This window comes from Enoplosus armatus, chromosome 4 (assembly GCF_043641665.1).
Source record: "Enoplosus armatus isolate fEnoArm2 chromosome 4, fEnoArm2.hap1, whole genome shotgun sequence".
In the NCBI taxonomy this organism is placed as follows: Eukaryota; Metazoa; Chordata; class Actinopteri; order Centrarchiformes; family Enoplosidae; genus Enoplosus; species Enoplosus armatus.
The window spans coordinates 6,849,658-6,870,638 of NC_092183.1; the positions used below are offsets into that span (position 1 = coordinate 6,849,658).

At 40.5% G+C, this 20,981-nt stretch overlaps 1 protein-coding gene across 1 annotated transcript in view; it reads right to left on the reverse strand.

Moving 5' to 3' along the window:
- The window catches only part of LOC139283993 (transmembrane protein 132C), a 227,698-nt gene that overhangs the window by 85,765 nt on the left and 120,952 nt on the right, over window positions 1-20,981 (reverse strand). The window lies entirely within an intron of this gene.

A 20,981-nucleotide genomic window follows, 5' to 3' on the forward strand; every position in this document is an offset into this window, starting at 1 on the left:
GACACCTAACTTCTAACAGATTTCACATGGAGCCTTCTTTGGCTGCAGTCTGAAAACCCCTACCCTTTTATTTTTAGTGTGTGTTTCTTTAGAGTACTTACGAGTGGCATTTTGACTGACTCGCCAGTATAAAGCTTAGCGACCGTAAAAGCATTATTCGTTATGACAATAATCAAGAAATGAATATGACACGCACGCACACACAAACACTTCTGCTGAGCCTAAGTGGTGAGTCCAGCACTATTAGTTACTGATGAAAAATGAGGGCAGGCAGGAAGACAGCGAGAGGGGAGCGAGAGTGAGGTGAGCGGAGTGCGGGAGCAGCAGGAGAGAGAGGCAAGAAGAGAAAATTAGGAGAAGGAACAGAGAGCTCTTTGCAAATCTGTATGTGTGTGTAAGAAAGAGGGGGGAGAGAGAGAGAGAGAGAGAGAGAGAGAGAGAGAGAGAGAGAGATGAGAGAGAGCCAAGAAGAGATGGCGAAGGAGAGAAACAGGGACTTGGTTGTAGTGAGAGAGCGAGAGGCAGAGATCATAAGAGGTTGAGAGGGAGAGCGAGAAAGAGAGATAGGGATCAGACAAAGGGCGACAGATACAGAATGTGAACAAGACAGAAAGAGAGAGAGCGACACATAGACAAGTATAGGAGTGGGTGTCACACACAAACCTGTATCCTGTGTGCCTACAATACACAGTAAAATCTGTATGTCTTTATGTGTGTACCTTCCGTTTTTAGTCTTTTTATATCTTTGCGGGTCTGTGCGTCATATACAGCCCGTTTCCACTGCAGGAACCTTTCTAAGAACTCAGTAACTTTACCTACATTTCAACAGGACGGACGAGGGCCTTAAATTTGTTCCTGCAATATAGTTCCTACCAGCTTTTTACAACCGCCACAACACCAAACACGGTGAGTTGTTTATGGGGGCCCAGAGGCAATTTAAAGATTGTAGGCTTCCGACATAGTTCAGGCACTGTGAAGAATCTTTCCAGAGGAAGACATCCAGAAAGAATTTGATATAGTGAGTGGGAATAAACAAAGTTATATCACAGATTGTTGTCTAATTTTGGTAACTTTAAACACCTCTACAGTCACAAACTGTGCTGAGAGGTTTAAAAACTCAAGCTAGACATGCTGCATGACAACAAAGGATTTGGCTTCAGTCTTGTTAGAATATTATTTTTGTATTTTCTCCCCCATTGTTATCTTTTTTTTAACATAAATTCGGTGTGAAAAGTGGTTTTATTGATCGATCATCAATTGATTTATTTGTGTAAAAAGATTCTTAAAGTAAAACCTGTAATCTGTAAGACAATGAGTTATATGCCCCATCTAACAATGTGTGAGTCCTTTTGCGCACATTCACTGGATGCCCATATAATTATCTATGGGGGTACTTGTGTGTTAAGAGACTTAGAGAGGCGACATAGAAAGAGAAAAGGATGTTGAAAAGAAGCACTGGTGCGTGACAGAAAAAAGTAGGAGAATTAATCTTGCATGAACTTATAAGTACAGGTTGCAAAGGTTGAACGAGTGAGTGTGTGTGTGTGTGTGTGTGTGTGTGTGTGTGTGTGAGACAGAGACAGAGAAAATGTAGGAGGATAAATCTTCCATGAACCTTTAAATCAAAGTACAAAGGTGGAATAAGTGCGTGCTTCTGCTTAAGTCTGACTGTGTGTGTGTGTGTTTGTGTGTGTGTCATCTACTACCTGTACTTCTCTCAGCACACACACTTACTGTATGCACAGGAAAAAAGGAAAGAGGGAGAGAGAGTCAGTGCCTGTCTGCGAGGATCACATGTGATTAATCCGGGGCATGTGCCTTGCTTGAGGGCATAGCAACTCAACACATCGGCATGACGGATTAAAAGTATCAACATAAATCCCCTTTTCATCACGAAGGCCTTAAACTGTGTCAGCATTAAAGGAGCAGCGACACCATTGTTTCTATCTCTCCTCACCCTCTCGTCCTGTATTTTTTTCTCTCTCTCTCTTAGAAAAACTCCAAGGAGAAAAACTTTATCAGTGTTAGTGGCAAAGACTTTTCATAAAAAGACAAAGCAAATTAGCAGATTAGAATCAACGCACTCTAATTATGAGAAAATTAGTTGAAATGAAAACGAATTGGAAACTTAATTGTTAAAAGAGCCATTCAATTGTGCTGGTGTGTGGGCATACAATACGGCTGTGTTGTATTTAACAATGTAAATAGTAAGTAAATTAGCTGAATGACCACCTGCCCCCTTTTGAACACTCTCCCTCCCCTGAAGCCATATTCTAATTGAATCCCTGCTTTATTTTCTCTCATTTCCTGTCTGACTGTATTCTCCCCCCTCCCACCCCGCTCTCTCTAAAAGCACATTATCAGCCACTTACCTCGATTTAGCATAGCATCGATTAACAATGAACTAGCATAAAATGTCACCAAATGCCCTGGTCGATGCCCTTTTTGTTAGCGTCCATGCTAATGTCCCTGGCCATTCGTTGGGACATGCTGATGTGCTAATCAGAGCGGAAGAAATGTTTAGCCTTAGGGGCAAAGTTTTGGCTACACTTTGGCCGTCAGCCAGCTTGCTCAGGTCATGCACACACACACAAACACACACACAGGTCACTCATGAGGGACATTACCTTGACATACAATTCCCTGGAGAGTTACCTTAATCCTACTCAGAACAGTCTGAATCAGAATCAACTCTGTTTTCCAAGAAATTTAACTTGGTGACAAATACACTTCAGCCTTCAGACAAAACAGCAGGTGCACCTAAGCTCATGACAGGACTCCATGGGTGAAGCTAGAGATCTAAGTAATGATGCTTTCAAGTGGGGGCATGTTTACTGTATTTAAAAGGCTCCATTTGAATGACCCACTGATGTGGCGTTCACAACTTTAAAGTGGACATTTTAATGAAAGCCTCAGGGGTTGCTGTGATTTTGAAATGTCAGAGCCCATGGAAGTGGCTCTTTTTGAATCAGTCTGTTAGCTCCTCTTTTCATGTTCCTAACATGACACTAAAATACAGGCAACACAAAATCTACCCATTTTTTTTTACAAGGGAATGAGACGTCGATTTTCATTGTCAGTCACCAAATTACAGTGTTTTCATGACTTAAACCACTTGAATGCCAAGAATTTTCATATTCATCTTCCCACGTCGCAAAAGGGGTCTCACATTTTCAATTTGATGGCAGCATGAGATGCTGACCTTGATGCATCAAATTAAATTACTGACCACATTGTGCAAAATATGATGTCGTTTCCTGCAGTTACAGCTCTAAAGCAGGCAGAATTACAGAAGTTGTACAGCATATATAACAATATTACATGTAAACATCTGTTAGGTTTACAGTAAATATAGTAGTGGCAATGAAGGAATAGAGAGGTGAACAGTGATAGTTCTCTCTCTGTAGGTTTGTCTCTGCTCATAAGGCTTATCCATCATGCATGTGAGGACACATTGTGATGCCTACACATCTGTTTAGTCTTTCTCTCTCTCTCTCTCTCTCTCTCCATAGACATATATATATATATATATATATATATATATATATGTCTTGGGCTCTGACCGCATGTGAGTACAATTGTATGTATTATGGAGTATATGTGTCCACGAGTGTTGCAAGAGAGGAGAGGCCAAATGTAAAGATGGCTCGAGGTTCACTTTGACTGACCACTCTGTGAAGATGTTAAGATGGGTTCTCACCTGACTGGCTTTACATACACATACATGCACATATGTTCACTAAGCTAATAGCTTAAAGGAAGAAAATAAGTGCACACATAGTCATAATGGTCTATACAAAGCAGAAATTAAAAAGTCTTGTAACCAGGTGGTTGAGAGACAGTTTAGTTTTAACATTTGATTGAACTGTTAAAAATACAAGATGAACATGCCTCAACAATTAGAATCATTGTTTACATGATGTTTACATGATTAAGCTATTATTTGTTTCTATTCTTAAAAAATCATCAGAAGATCAAATTTAGGCTGCATGTACGGGACGATACCATAATCGCCATTTGCTAGTAACGTGCTATTAGTAATGATGCATTTGGGCACTAACTCCTACAAGTTGTGGCGGTTTCAGTGAATTAAAATTTTAAGGACATCAGCTTCTTCAGTGAATTTCATTTTGACAACGCATTGCAAAGAACACGAGGAAATCTCCTCACGGTGACTCCTATATACTATAGAGCCACCAGTCTCACTTGCAGTGTTTTGTAAGGGTTTCCTGCGGCGTTTCCTTTGGTTCCCAACATAGTACATCCACTTTGCTTTGAATGACAGCTCCAAATGTCGAGCCAGACCTTACAGTCATCAGTGTGGTGCCCAGAAAGATCCTTTTGAGATTTAACTCTGTTAAGATAAGTAAGTAGCTGCTGTTGATGGATATCAGAGACAGCTATCACTAACATCAGCACACAAGAGATAAGACAAATGATGTGGTTGCCGAGCAACAGCATCACATCTCACACTGTCAAAACTGCCCATCAGTGTGATCAGCATCAGAGCCTTAGGTTGAGAGAAGCCTTGTGCTGTGCTTTGCTTTTCAGGAATTCACTTTGAGTTTTGTTTATATTGGACTTTTGGTGGTTATTTGTCTTGTGAGAGCCACCAACGGGAGGTCATAGTCCACGCACCTTTTTGTTTGCCACTACATCACCGAGACTACTGCAAGACCGATGAGACCATTTTCCTTAAGTAAAAACTTGCAGCAGTCGCCTGACAGAAAACCACACCTTTGTTTCTGCCTGATTTTAATGCAGCGTAGCGCTTCTTTTTCACCCCCTTGTCTCTGGCAGTTTTTCATTGGATCTGACACTGAACACAACCTGTAAAACTCTTGCCTCAGCAATATTGGGTAGAGAAGGAGAGAGACAGAGACAGAGAGAGAGAGAAGAAAATGTGAGACAGAAGTAAAAAGAGTGGAGAATGAAAAGGCAAGACAGATGGCAAAATAGAGAAAAAGCAAAAGAGGAAAGAGAAATGCTTGTTAGCACCTCACTGGCCCAAATAAATATAAGATGACACACCTGACTGATAATTAGTCTCAAGAGCATTAGTGCCTCTGTGCGTGAGAGAGAAAGTGTGTGGAAGTATGTGTAAATGTGGGTCTGTGAGTATGTTTGTGGGTTATGGTGAACATCTAACTGTGTGTGTGTGTGTGTGTGTGAGCGTGTTTGTGTGTAATGGAAAGGAGGGCAGAGGCCTTTGCATGTGTCCAAGCTAATGGGTATCCTGGCACACATAATCAGGACCGTTAATCACAGAGAGAGGGAAGAGAGAGAGAGATAGACTGGGAAAAAGAAAAATAAGTTTCGACCGATGCTAAAATGAGGTGGCGAGGAGCGAGAGAAAGAGGTTGAAAAGTCAATAGTGGTAGAAAGAGAGGGTGTGAAAGGGTGAAATGGGACAGAGCTGTCATTTCATTTAATAGGTGACCTATTTCATCTGTTATTTGTTGTTTTTTCCTTGGCAATAAGCACTTCTGTACTCCATCTCATGCCAAAAAAACACCTTTGAATTTAATTACATGGTGGAAGGAGAAAAGAGATCAAAAAGGAAGCAAGAAAAAGAGAGGGGGAGATGGAGAGACTGAGGGATGGAAATGGATTTTACTTGTAGTCAACTAATTTGCATCATTGGCCGGGCTTAGTTCAATCCTTAAGGAAGTATCCAATCTGAAAAACAATTCTCTTAAGTCTTACCTATTGTTCCAGTCCAAACCAATATTTGTAAACATGGGGAAATATGCCAGTTAGATTTGCTTTTTGACATATCTAGACACACACACACACACACACACACTCTTTCTGTCTCTTTGAATGTAGATTAGAACAAAAACACACACACCTTCCATCATTATAACACTATTACTTTCTCGGCTTTAAAGCTTCACTTTATTGTCCTTGTGTGCTATTTATGGATTCTGCTGTTTGTCCATTCTCCCTTGTGTTTAGTTTGAGCTTTATGTGCTCGGTAGTTGTCTATTTATCCTCTAGGGGTGAAATATTTTTGCAACACCAATTGGTGGTTTTATGTCTCACCTGCACAGATTGTACATCCTCTTTTTTTCAGGGGTGGCCATGTGTTCATGCAAATAAATTAAACCATAAAACGTAATCTCTGAGCAAAACAAAACAAATCAAGAGATGGACCCAGAGGCTGCTCATGGACTTGGAAGAGACAACAGAACGTTACCACTTCTTTCTTGCTGACAGAAAACACTTTTTCTCAACATTATCATACAGCTATGAGCATTTGGGGATAAACACATTAAGAATTAAGAGCTAAACTGAGAAACATACATTTACTATTGGAACACGTTTGTTTCTATCACTTGACATGCCATGGCCTTGTGCTTTACATATGGCAATGCCCCCTCTATTAATTAGCTCGGCAATAGCGAGAAATGTTTATTTTGTCATAAAAAAGAGTCACTGGTGGTGTCACACATAAATCAGCTGTGCCCTAGAAGGCTACGTTTCATAATGAGGTCTCTTTAAGAGCCCGATCTGTTGTTGTAAATTTACAGGCAATATGTGGTATTACTGAGCTGAAAATAAATATTATTAGGATTAGGACAGTATTAGGACATGCTCTCTCTCTCTCTCTCACACACACACACACACACCAATCAAGTTTCTTTTTTACAAAATAAAAACTTTATGGCAGACACACAGCCTTTATGATTGATTGTAAACAATAACTTTAGCCTGAGCAATCTTTCTCTTTGTGTGTGTGTGTGTGTGTGTGTGTGTGTGTGTGTGTGTGTGTGTTTGTGTGTGAAAGGCAAGGTAATTAGGTAATCAACAGCTGTGCCAGACAGACAGGAAGCAGCTTGTTAAGAAACTGAAATGGAGATGGAAATAGATAATGAGAGAGAAGGAGAGGTAGAATGAGCCACACATAAAGAGAAAGAAAGAAAGAAAGAAAAAAGGTTGAAACAAAGGAACAGAGCAGGAAAAGAACAGAAAAGGGGTAATTGAGAGTGCGAGAAAGACGGGGAGTGATGGAAAGATAAGGGGGGGCAGTAAGAGAGTGAGGCATCACATGTGAGGACAGGTGCTGTTGTCAGCTATGAAACACATGTAAACCTTTTATTGACGGGAGGAACCAATTACTGACAGCAAGAAGGGAAGGAAGTTCTTCACTGTCACACCAGGAAGCACAGACAAACCTCCGTGGAGAAGTATTATTGGGGGTTTTTTTCATTGTCCAACACCTGATGTTTCCCTCTATAATTATATAATAATAATATGGCGACGTGTGTGTTAATAAAAAACTGGGCAGCAGAAGACTGGAGGTGAAAGCCCCAGAAAATATGGGCATGGAAAAGTGAAGGCCAGATCTGAGTTTTTTAAAACATGAAATCCTTCATGAAAATATGTTAGCAAGGAATAAATAGTTTAGAAAATGTTTTCTTTGAGGAAGACCAACTGGTGTCCATAATTGTGGCCAAGCATTTATGGATGTGTGTATATCCCCAAGACATGATTATACCACCTTTCCATTGCCAAACGATTGAAGCGATTGAATATGTGTCCTAGAATAAAAAAGAAAGAAGAGCGAGCAGTGAAGCACCTTTCCTTGGTATTTAAATTCAGTCCGTTCATCTTAAGACTGTTGTTCAGACAGTTCTGGATCATTTAACTCTTTTAAGAAACCTCCTCATCAAAGACAACTTTTCAACCGCGCCCATACATTAGTCTCCATTAACAATAACCATCAACGTGAGCTCCTCATTGATAATGGTTACAGTGGAGCTGCTAAGAACAGACCTGCAAACCCTGCCTTTTAGATTTTACATTTATATATTCTAAATACATTTTGAGGAAAGAGTAATGGCTGTCTGGAACATATTCACTAGTGATGTTTTTTGACAGTAGGAAGTGATAAATTATTTGTACTGCAGGCAAGTTGTTGGACGGTGCTTAGGTTCACGGAGGGTTTAGATACTGGAGACTAAGGTTTGTATCCCCAGAGTCCTGTATGTGGTTAGGTTTCGGTAATAGACACATTTTGGTTTAGGTTAGGTAAAGATCCTGGTTCGGTTATTTGTTAAATTAAAAAAACACAAAAAAAAACACATCCTGACTTCTTTCCTTGATTAAACCAAGAGCTCTGAGTCCCTAAATATAACCATAATAACTACAGTGTGTCAACCTGTGTTGAAGCTGATTGAAGACAATATTCTGACTTGCCTCAAAACAAAACAAAAAAAAAAGCAGAGTACTTCAACAAAAGAAAAATGATGGTTTCCAATGGCTTTGCAGTAGTAAAATTAAGTAAAATAACTTTTCAGCCATGCTTTGTTTAATCTGTGGACTGCACAACTAGTACAGTTTCCAGCAGAAAGAACACTAAAAGAGGTAAATTATTTCATTTCAGCAGCCAAATTCACTGACAAGCTCTTGCTTTAGTCAGAGCACGCCTCCGGCAGAGCAATGTGCTGGCTCCATCCATACAGCTACTAAGCAGCATTTAGATTGGAAATACTCAAAATACAGTTGAGGATATGATGAATCTCAGAAAGTGACAAGTGCTCATGTCACTGCATAAATGCTTACATGGGTTTTTAATTTTGTGTCCATATTAATATGAATGTATAATATAATAATAATGATGTCATTTATTTCACCTATGAGACATGGAGTTGCTGAAATCTGACAAAGCTGCCTAGAGATGGACACTGCCTATTAGCCATGACTGCAGCAGAATATATCAAAATGACGGTGCATTGCCAAGACGGGACTCAGCTGTCCCTATTGGTATTTTTAGATGGTGCGATGGGTGTAAATATTGGTCGCCCTAATGGAAGTAACAAAGCCGAGGTGTAAATGGCTCCTTGGATAACTTTTTGAGTGAGAGATAAACTGGCACACAGGAAGTGATGTGTTTTTTTGGCAGTATCAACAGAAGTTTATTTGGAATAAATAAAAGAAGAACTGGGTCATTAGTGCCTTGAATGAACGAGACCGCCACCAGAAACATGGAATCTTTGTTAACAGAAAACCCAAGAGACATGATGGCGTAAAGCTGTGATGGCATTTGATAGACACGTCTTCTCCTGGAAACATTAAATAAAATTAATAAATAAATAAATAGATTTTAAGATGTAACCTTGACGCTGATCATATCTCCTTCCCTCTCCTCAAAGGAATTTACCAACCTTAAAGCAAAGCACAATGCATTGACTCTTAACCTTTGTCATTAGCTCCCTGTGTCTCCTTTTCTTTGCTCTTTCATGTCCCCACTGCCGGATAATAAGAAGATAAGTATTCACAGGAGCCTCAAGCTAAGAACGTTGTCAAATCTCCCAACTACCCTGTCTACTCCGATCCCCGTCTGAGCCTCCCTCTGTCTTCCTCATCCTTCTCCTCCCTTGTCCAAGCATGGCAAGACAACCAGGCAAAGCATACAGCTGCTCGTCTCCTTTTTCTCTATCCTTTACCCCAGGGTAAATTTGGCTGATTTGGCTGATTGGCTGATTACCATCACGTGAGGTGATTTACAACGCATGCAACTGGTCTGTGAGTTTCCTGGGCCTCTAAACCAGTGCCATGAAAGCTAGAAAAGCCAGTTAAAATAGAAACGCTTCGTCAAAATGTAATAATTCTCAAGTTTCTGTTTTGGTGCCCCCTCTGGCACTTGGTGCCCTACGCACAGCGTGTGATTCACATGTGCGTAGTGGGGCGCTGCTTTACTCCCTCTGTCGCCATCCTCCCCTCCTCCTGCTCACTGCTAATATAATACAGGCATTCACCAGAGCCATGAAAGAAAAGGACATAAAATCGGTTACTTCACATTCGGTTTCTCCCTCCCCCTCCTTCCCACTATCCTCCTTCTCTTCCCTAAGCTGGCCATTAAAGTGAAAAACACCCAGTCAAAGCAAATATGTCGATTCTTCCTTCCTTCCACTGCTCTCCTCCTCTCTCAGCATGATTTTACAGTTGTGGTTTAAACAGTGTGTCACAGATCTTCTCTTGGCCTCAGTTTTCTGCACATCAGTACTTCAACATATTTTTTACTTTCTATTCCTTACTATTACAGAACTATTACTATTACTATTCAGTCTTTATTTATATCATCATATCAAATATTTGTTAGTCAGACAAGGTTAAAAATGGGGTTTTGGCGGTCACTGGAGTCCCCACCCACTGTTGTTCTCTCCATTGGCATAATTACTGCATTTGGCATTTGCTGAAATAACTTTTCTTCAGTCTCAGAAAGGGAGAATTTGAAAAACATTAGCATTGGAAGTAATAAAAATATAGCCCAGGGTTTTGCAGAATCATGCAATATTGACTTTTTTGTCTGGCGATTGGGTTGGATTCTTAGATACACAGTGTATGGGACCAAAATCATGCAAGTTCCTTGGTCCTTCAAAACACCAGGATTCACCAGCCCCCGAAGAGCCAACACTTTACTTCTTCCAAAACTTCTCCCCCCGTTTCTCCACTTCTCTGTCCCCTCCATGCCCATTGAAAGACAATCTTCCATCCCACATTCAAACAAAGTAAAGCAACTTTTTTATCTCTTTTTCTTTTCCTTTTCTTCTTTCTGCAGATCCTTTTAGCCTCCTCCTGGGAGACGGAGGCGCCGGGTCCCCTCAGTTTGTTTGTGTCGTTCGTTCGCTCGTGCATGCTCGAGAGCTCTCAAGTCAAGGACACAAAAGCTCAGTTTTTGATTTACACGATGAAAAGAATTAATTAAACAGCAGCGATGGGACCCTGGGGTTCCTGTCGCCTAAGGAGGGTAGGAAGGCGAAAACAGGAGGGCAGAATGAAAGAATGGAGCTGATTGGAAAAGGGAAAGGAAGGACAGGAGGAAAGAGAAGAGGGTTGGGTTAGAGAGCGAAAGGAGGACAAGTTGTTTGGTGTGAAAGAGAGAGAGGACATGCGGGACACAGGGAGGGAAGGAGTGGGAATAAGAGAGCAAACAGAAACAGAAACAGAGAAAAAGAAGAGCGAAATGGGAATGGGATATCTCCAACGTTTGACACCTCTTCGCAGACACACACAAACACATACACACACTCACCCACACAAGGGACAGGGAGTTACTGTTAGCATCGGCACCGCCGCTCGCTCTATGACACTGTACATCTCTGAGGAGAGGGACTCGAACACGCGGGGTCCGCGTAGGTCGCCTTAATTAGCCACACATCCTGCTACACAGGCTCCCAGGGGGGTTTAACAGGGGCATGGAGGGTGAGGAGACGAAGGATGGGGGAGACAGAAGGGAGGGTGAAGAGCGGGAGTGGGAGAGAGGGAGGAATGGGTATTAGAGCAAGGGGAATAAGCCAATGGGATTGGAAGGTTATTTAAAGCATGGCCTACAAAAACATTCAGAAAAGTAGTGTGAGTGTTTGTGTGTTTAGATACGAGTCTGTGCATAAAATGTGACCTATAACATGCATGTCTATTTACTTTATAGGCAGGATGAACCCTGGGATCCCACGCAGCATATTCAATAGATTCAGTATGTGTGGGAACCCAGTGTATGCATGTGGGTGCGTCTGCATGCATTCACGCTTGCATATATGTATGCATATGAGTGCGGCCCTGTGATTGAGTGTGCTCAGGTGGCCAGGGTCATTTCAGTGAGTGACAGAATGATGCTAGGCGAGGCTGTACACCTAAACCCCATCCATATCTGCAAAGCCTAATTAGCCAACCCAGGTCGTCGCTCAGGACTATGATAGAGTGGTGGAGCACATGAGCGCTCACCGAAAAACAAGTAATGAACACAAATGCTGCCTTTATCCCACAGAATCTCGCTTTATCCCAACTGTCTTGAAGTCCTTTTTCCTGTAATTGACAGCTAGTGCTTTCCTCCACTTATATAAAGTGTCTCATAACCTGGAGACTTACAGGAGTATCCTTTTTCACTGCATGCATTCAGAAGTGAAACTGAAGCCTAACAGACAAAGTAAATGGTGTTTTTGGGGGACTGTCACATGGGTCAACTTATTTAATTGGATGACAGTATGCACTCCAAAGGAGGTCAATTATGGCACACCTTGGAGACAAGCTGATGGATCCCAGCTGAAGCTGCATGACTTAAACCAAATTCATTCAGATGACCCGTGCTCCCAAAAGTGTTATCTTGCAGGATGACAGGTTTATTTCAAGGTTTATTCACTTACAGGTAGCTGGTTTGCCTGCAGTGTCAGCGTAAACAAAACTGCCTCAAAGTTTCCATTGTGGTTTGGACCATCATGGGTATGTTGATTTGTTTAAACCTGAAGTTGCAAATATTTAGAAATTAGCTTTCTCTAGTACTGTACACTCCCTTCTCTGCCCCCTTATACCTCTTCTTATTCTTTTCTTTCCATTTCTACTTCTCTTTCATTAATGTTTTCCACCCCTTTGTGTTGTCCACCTCCAACTTTCAAGTCTTTCTTCCCTAATCTATCCCCTCCTGCCATACTTTCTCCCCCCCCCCTCTTCTCCGTCCTCTTTCAGTCCATGCTCACCCATATTGTCCTCTATCAATTCCTCCTTCCTTCACCTCTTGTCAAAGCCCAGACGATGTTTATCAGCTTTATAGCCCTTACCCACAAACTCAAACTACAACAAAACAGCAAAAAAAGCACACTTGGGGGAGAATGAAATGTTTGTTTGGTACCAAAGAATTCTTCAGGGTCAAGATGTGAGGACATGTGAGGATGAAGAGCCCAAAGATGTTATGGTGTTGTCGACCTTTTGCAAGTCAAACATGTTTGAGTGGAATTGAAACGTAAAATAAGACCAAAGAAAACAGAACAGTCAATCTGCAAAAATGTCAAGATGAAGTAAAAATAGAAAATAGAGGGGGGAGAAAACTATGACTGATGCTTCAATACACTATAAAGCAACCAAAACACATATTGTTTGTGTATGTACCCTTAGAGACACTTGTGGCCTCAATTCTGTACTGTGTAATCAAGGGAAGAGAGAAAAGGGAGGAAAGAAAAAGGCAGAAAAGAACGATAAACATGGGCTATTACCAGTGGGTGGTCATTTCCTCTGCTCTTCTGTTAAAGGAACCCCACAGACTGTGTGTGTGTGTGCTTGCGCTATTATCCTTGTGAGTTTTTTCATTTTTTTCATGGACAAATCTATACTCAGAGGTTGAGGTGTGTAAATACAGTACATAAAGCCCTGCTATACCGGAAGTTCAAATGTGGAAAAGCAGAAACACGAAACGCAATGTTTGGCAATTTTACGGGACTGCTGTTACAGAGATACAAACCAAAACAGTTTTCACTGCTTAAATATCTTTTAAAGCTAAGATACAGCTAAGATATCGTGAAGTTGGAGCTTGGAGATGAGATGATTTAAGGCTGACATTCAGTTGAGGATAAGGAACTGGTCTGGAGAATGTTGAATCTAAACCAACAATTAGATTGAAAAGTCAACCAAACTCTTGTGCGGCCATTTTACCACCTGATGATTGAGATGAAACTTCACTTGTGTTGTGAAGGATTTAGGGTTAGGACTGTGGTTAACTTGCAGGTTTGATTGATCAGTTTAGGATTAGAAAGTTTGTAATCACAGTTAGTTACTTAAAGGTTTAATACACATATTCCCTCACTTACCCCCACTGGTGTCAGATAGTTTTGGTTTTATTTTCCCAGGTTTTCAAGCTTGTGGTACTGATGCACATACTGCAGTGTCTTTGAACGGTGATGTGTCCACATAGCTTATGAAAAAGTGACCACCTACTCAGTGACTATGAGTCTTTGAAACGAACGAAATGATTCAAATCAGCACAGCGATTTGTGATTTCTGCCCTTACATCTTTGAATAAATAGTCCCTTTAAAAACTGTTCAGAGTGAGGCCTGTGGATTATCCAGAGTAACCAAGGCATTGTTTTTGAATGCTAAATGCTTATGAATGCTTTGCACCCCACAAACAAATTTCCATTCACCACCATTGTATTGCAGTGGAGGCAGAAATTTCAGATATCTGAAAACCTGGAAAATGAATCCAAAACTATCTGCATGGCTAGAGTCACAATAACGATTAACGAGGTCATGCCATGGGTTAATGCCTAGCAGGAAATGTCATGTTATGAGGTTCAGGGAAAGGTGAGGAGATAATGTAGTCAGTGAAAGGCACTCATGAGGAGACACATTCAATGATATGTGTGCGTCTGTGGTATTAGGATAAAGTAGGGCAAGTACTTTTGCCCTGGTTTGAGTGATGGGGCAGAGAAACATGCGTCAGACAGAAGAACACACACAAATTGATTATGCATGCTGATCTATCTCTGTCACACACACACACACACACACACACAGACACACACACATTGCAATGAATGAAAATGGGATATGAGTGTAATAATCTGAAGGGAATTCTCCATTTTTCTCTCTCCAGGGACAAACAACAACAGCAACACTGTCGTGCTCTCGGGGCCTCTTTCTCTCTCATTTCTCTTGTTTTATTTCTCCGTCCCAACTCACTCCCTTTAACTCTCCATTTCTTCCCCTCTCTCTCTCTCTCTCTCTCTCTCTCTCTCTCTCCCCTCTCTCTCCCTCTTGTTGGCAGAGAACCCTCTCTCTTTCTATCCTTCCTCCCCATTGCTGTGTTTTTAATCCTCATGTGTGCCAACAGAGACTGCAGACATCTTGGCCCCATGTCTATGCTATGTGTATGCGTGTTTGTGTGTATCCCAGGGAGACTGCCAGCACTCAGACAAAAGCTCTCTGTTAAGTTAGTTTGTCTTTTCAAACGACTAAAACCATACAACACTTAACCCCGCGCCCTGCATCTTTCCGTCTTCTTGTGTGGATTTAAACCAGTTCAAACATAAAAAAAACATCATCCTCAAACCAGTGTGAGTATCTGTGTGGAGCTGGATTTGTGGGTGTTTTTTTCTTTTTAAGTATAAGCATCCTTCAGAGGGGTACAGGCTTCGAGCATCTAATGTGTGTGTGTGTGTGTGCTTGTACCTCATTTGAGGTACAAACATTTGATTGTGTGAACATGTCTGTGCATGTGTTCATTCCAAACAATATGAAGTGAAGATGTAAAGACAGAGGTACCATCCTCCACATACAAACACACATGAACACACACACATACATCACTGCTTGTGTTTGAATAACTCATGACATGTTTATATAACATTTATGAAATGCACAACGTTGGTTGATGAATAACTCATTAAACCTATAGTTTCAGGCATGCAATGAAGCACACTACAGCAACATGTGTGTATATGTGTGTATGTGCTTTCAGGGGGTGTGTTTGCATAAGTGTGTAGCAACTCACGTTTGTTTGAATATGTTAATGTTCTGCATGTGTGTTTGCGTGTGTGTGGAGAGATACATTATTGGTTTTATGTCAATAATACTGTAGAAAGTAGAGAAACGATGCTCTGCCCTGATTTTAGATTTCAAATAGAATTACAAGCAGCACCCAGAATGTGTAAAAAAGTTATTATCAACAGGACAGTGATGTAAGTTTAGACTTGCTTGTTTATTGACTTGCCAGTTTGTAGAAATAAAGCAGCCATGTGGAGCTTTTTGTTTTGCTCTCATTTCACCAACAAACCAGAATCTAATAACTATTCGGTTAAAAGACAGCAGACGTTTCTTCACTGTAAGGATTATATTTTACTGAGCAGTGCTCAAGATAGAAACGTATGCAGCACTAATGATGATAATAAATGCATCAGCAAAGTGTCAACAACAACTGTCACTTAAAAAACAAAAAAACATATCACATTTTGAATAAGATGCAACACAACAAACTAGCAACTAAAAAAGTATTAGTTCAGTGTCTGTTTTATATCTGAGGATATTTGTGTTTTGAAGATGTCCTATTAAGCTCAAACTATTTAAGGAAGAAGTTGTGTATTCTGAGTCTTCCAAGTCTTTAAGGCTGCTTTGTGTTCGCCATCCTTTAAACACTGACAAGGTGAGAAGAGACATTTTATCAAAGCTGTCCTTAATACTTTTAACTTTATGAAAGATTATAAAAACAAACGTCTGTAAATGGATTCCTGCTAAAGATATCGGGTTCTTTACATCTCAACTATTTCAAACAAATTGGAGGTGTGTTTATTATTATTATTATTCATTGAATGGCTAATTTGATAAATGCTGGAAACGTTTCTAACCTTAAAAGATGGAGCTCTTGGCTGTGGCAATGCTAAACAAAGATAAAAGTGCAAATGATCACACATCCTTTTAGGGGTTAAAGCCTTGTGTTTCTTGCTTCAATAACCAATGTTCACCGTTCAACCATTCAGAATTATCTTCTCTTAAATACTACAATTTCACTTCCTTTCTGGATAATTTCTACTATGATTTGTTCCATCCCCAAGAAGAAGTCTAAAAATATCCCATTTCACCTTCTTTTAATGGTACAAGATGCACAGAACAGTCCGGCAATCACTTGCTGAAGTACTTTCTTCATACGAATTAATTAAATTCACCTTCGAAGGTGGTTCAGCTACTGCAGGAAATACTGTAAAATCATTTAATGGAACTTTTTTTTCCAGTGGCTGCCACTGCATGCAAAGAGCTCAGGATGATAAAATACTTCAATGCTATTTAGCACACGCACACACACACATGTATGCACACAAGCAGATAAATAGCATGTGCCTGTATGGAGTGTGGACAGTACATTACCCCAGTTCTGGTATTGAACGAGGCCCATTAGCGGTGTTAATCTATAGATTTAATCATGATCATGAAATAGAGCACTGTTCCCATTCTGGCAGAATCAGCCACGCTCATAAACCATGGCACATAACCCACCAGCCAAAACTAAGGTCATCTTGCGCTTGTTCCACTTCTTGTGGGGTTTAATTTATTCAACATGCAATGTAATATAATAAAGACGGTAAACAGAGTAGGAAGAAAAGAAAAACTAATTTTACAAGAGAGACAAAACTCCCGAGAGGCTGAGAAAATGACTAACACTAAGGAACACCAGTGAAAACTCGACAAGGGCGAGCCTACTACATACAGTGTAAATGAAAGAAATATCCAATAAATTTGCTAGAAATAATACACATAGTAGGGTTATCGTATAATAACATGATATTAAAAATAGCGTGAACAGGGACCAATAAATGAATAATAACTGATCATTGAAATGAATTCCAACAAAAGACAAATCTTTCTGGAGGGCGCCTCAATGGCAGTTTCTGAAGGAGAGGAGACACACACACGCACATCCAAACTTCTCATTATATTTTATTTTTCAGAGCACTGGTATACAACGGCAGAAGGGCAGGGATGCGGAACTAAGCAAAGTGTCAATAACACAGTATGATGGTGCTGTGTAATTACAGCTAAATGATATCAGAATGGTCAGAATAGTGAGAAATACACAAATAATGAATAATTACTGTATAATCAAAATCATTAAAGAAACAAATGAGAGCTGTAGGAGAGCTTTGATCCAAACTATTGTGCTTTAATCCAAAAAAATAATTGAGGTCTTCTGGGACACATGATGGTGGAACAGTAATTGCAGTTACCATGATCAACAATTTCTTTCTTTTTTTGGTCTCATATAACTGTCAACCTACATACATAAATGCAAAAATACTATATATGTAAAACAGCACACCCACCACCTCACAGACACACACAACAATAAACACATGCACAACCACACACAAAAACACACCTACACACACAGCAAAAGCCTACACGCTCTGGTTCTAATTACTGTATAATACTTCACCATGCATCCCCTATTATACGCATACAGTGAACACCGTATCATGTCAGATCATATTATATCACAGAATAACAATAGGTAACATGAATAGATTCACAAGATTAATTGTCAGGGGTAGTAATCATTCCCGCCCTCTCATTCATAAAAAAAAAAAAAAAGCACACTCACCGTTTCATGTCTCAACCAGTAATATCTCATTAGAGATTAATACAGATCAGCTCTTTTAATCAGCCATCCCGCCCACACACATGCTGATAAAAGCCTGTGATCTTACCTGTTGAATGCTGGCATCAGTCTGTATATACTGTCCGTGTGTGTGTGTGTGTGTGGGTGTGTGTGTGTGTCTTCTCTGTTGTAAAAAAATGTCAGCTTCACTCCCACTTACAGTCTTCATTGCTGTTTCATTATGGAAGCAACACTGAGGTAGTGCATTGAATCAGCCCTGCTTGTCGTGTGTGTGTGTGTGTGTGTTTGTGTTCTGCCCATGTTTGTACAGGCATGTGCATTTATGCATGTGTGTACATCAATACACTTGTATATATTTCTGCTTCCCTATCATTATCGAAGCTTTTCAGCACCTCTTTGTATATAGTATCCCTCTGAAGATGGCAGGAGTGTGTCCGTGAATGTGAAAGAGTGCGTGTTTGCATGTGTGATTGTATGTCTTTGTGAGAGCCATACCATAATCTGGTTTCTAAAGCATCACTTTCTGTGTTTACCCTGACGTCACTTTGATGAGTTTTTCATTCAGGGCAAGGAAAAAAAAAGAAGAAAATTATACCACATGGATGCGAGCCAAAGCTCAGGGAAATAAGCAGCTGTTTAGAATCACCTCCATCTCAACACCTCAAACAACACCATCCTGATGGATGACAACGGGCCAGGGAAATAACTTCTGCAGTGGCTGGCACATCCCAAAATTCCTTCAGCACCGGCCATGCTGAAGTGCACCACAGGAGTATGAATCTATGAGCAGTCCATTCAAGAAATATCCAAAGAATGTTACCACAGTATCAAAACTTCACCAGTACCGACCAGTTCCCATCCCTTTCCCCAAAGAGTAATTGTCCAATCGTAGCTTAACAACCATAACTATGCAAGGCAGGCCCTCTTTTCAATGTGCATGAGGTGTTGTGCATGAGGCTGTTATAACAGTGGTGCTCTGCAGTTGCTCTTAGTTGATACTCAGAGGGAGTCTTGTTTTAGCCTTTCCCAAACCAAAGTCCCAACAACTGCAGCAGATAGTGGATTATAGGTATGGCTCCCTATGCCACTTTGACTTCCAAAAACAAATTATGATACATCCTGTACACACTCTACAAAGACACTATGTTCAAAGTTTTAAGAACATCTCAGGAAAACTTTTAACTGTCTTATGCTCTTAATTAGAAAGCTTAAAGCTGTTGTGTCATCACTTTTATTTCCCTCTACGCCGCATTTGGGTTACCGGTTGCTGCTGATGCAGTCCATCAGTCAAGGCTAGACGTGGCTAACGGCTAGCTAAGTGGTGCTAATTGAGCTGGGGTCCTGCAATAATAGTTTCATGCAATGGGAAGTCATTCATCAGCACTGTTCTCAACCGGCAGAGAGAGAGAGAGAGAGTAGAGAGGGAAGGAGGGGGGGTGGGGTGACGAGGGACTTCAGTCACTCCACCACGAGGCTGGAGAAAGAGATGTATGCATAGACAGATGAGAGAGAGAGAAAACAAGTTAAATAAAGACAGAGACAAAGAAAATAAGGGGGATGAACAGATCACATCCATGTTTACTGGTCAAATACCAATCCAGTCAGCCACGACTAGTTTCCAGCTGATTCTGATACGGATACAGATGTATATTGTTTTGTATATTTGGCAACATACCAGCCAACATGCTAGATCTTGTATCAGTGTGTGTTGACTGGACTGCATGTGAGTCACCACATAACACATACTGCATTCATATGAGTGAGAACCAGCAAAGATAGAATTTTTGTTTTGCCTTCAGACTGCATCTGTCCTTCAGTAGTACATTTGGGTCACTTCTTCAGAGAATTCATAGTTTTACTGAATTCTTTGTTTTAATATAGCCTGTGGATTTTACCTTGTGTGTGTGTGAACAGGGCGTTTCAGAAAAAGAGCTCTCACTGATACTTTCCTGGTTACATAGAGGCTAAAAAAATGTACTCTCTACATATTCAAGAATGAATGCATGAGTATTACTGCAGAACATGTGATACAATGACACATAAAATAACCCTCCATGGTGGCTGCTGAACCAACTGATTCTGTTACACCATTAGTTCATTTTTTCGACACTTGAATGTAGCATGTTTTTTTTTTTTTTTATTATTTGAACACTTCACTCAGAGTATTGTTTAAAAAAACAAGCACTGAAATACACCAGTCAACGTTTCAAAAGTACACAAGAAGACAAAATCTTGTTTTTTTTTTTCGTTTTTTTCCTCTTGAAGGTGTGACAGTGATTTAACAATGACTATTCAGCCCTACTGTGCTTCTTTTTCTAACTGTCTGTCATATATTTTCATATCATGGATAAATCTTGTGCTTTGACCTGCTACAGAATGTGAGTCAAACCAGTGGTGTTTCCTGCGTCAGGGCTATTTTAATTCATTTTATTTGTTTTCCTCATGCATTGTGTTGTTTTTGTACCACTACCTTTTGCACTCAGTTACTGAATCCCATTTTCTCTTCTACCCAGTTAAACTTAAGTCTCCTGTTGCTATCTTGATTAGATTTTTTTTTTTTCTCACCACCTTGGGGTTTTGGCGTCTCACCCACACTGATTACATTCAATCTGTCTTTGTTATTTTTTGTATCATTGCTCTGCAACAACAAATCCATCCTGACCACGCAGTGGGGTCAAGTACTGATAACCCATCACATTAGCAACAAACCAAACTGACTCTCACACACACACATAACAAACAACAAAATGGCAAATTTTGCATGACGCGTGGGTCAGTGCTTTCCACTGCCGCTTGTCAGCCGACCGTATGTGTGTGTACTACATACTTGTGGTGTGTGTACGGGATAAAATGAACGTTTGTAACCGTCCGATACGTACGTAAACACACACACACATCTGTGAGTTCAAAGGTTAAATCAAGAGTCAATCAGTCAACTGACAACTGAACACTGTCAATGCAACTACATTGTCTACAGCGTTCAGTCGCTTTTAGGACAGCTCAGAGAAAGCTCACATTAAAATTAAAACCAGCATCAATCTGCAGCAGAGGAACCATCCAAGCTTACGCCCTGCAAAACCGAATCTGCGGATGACACACA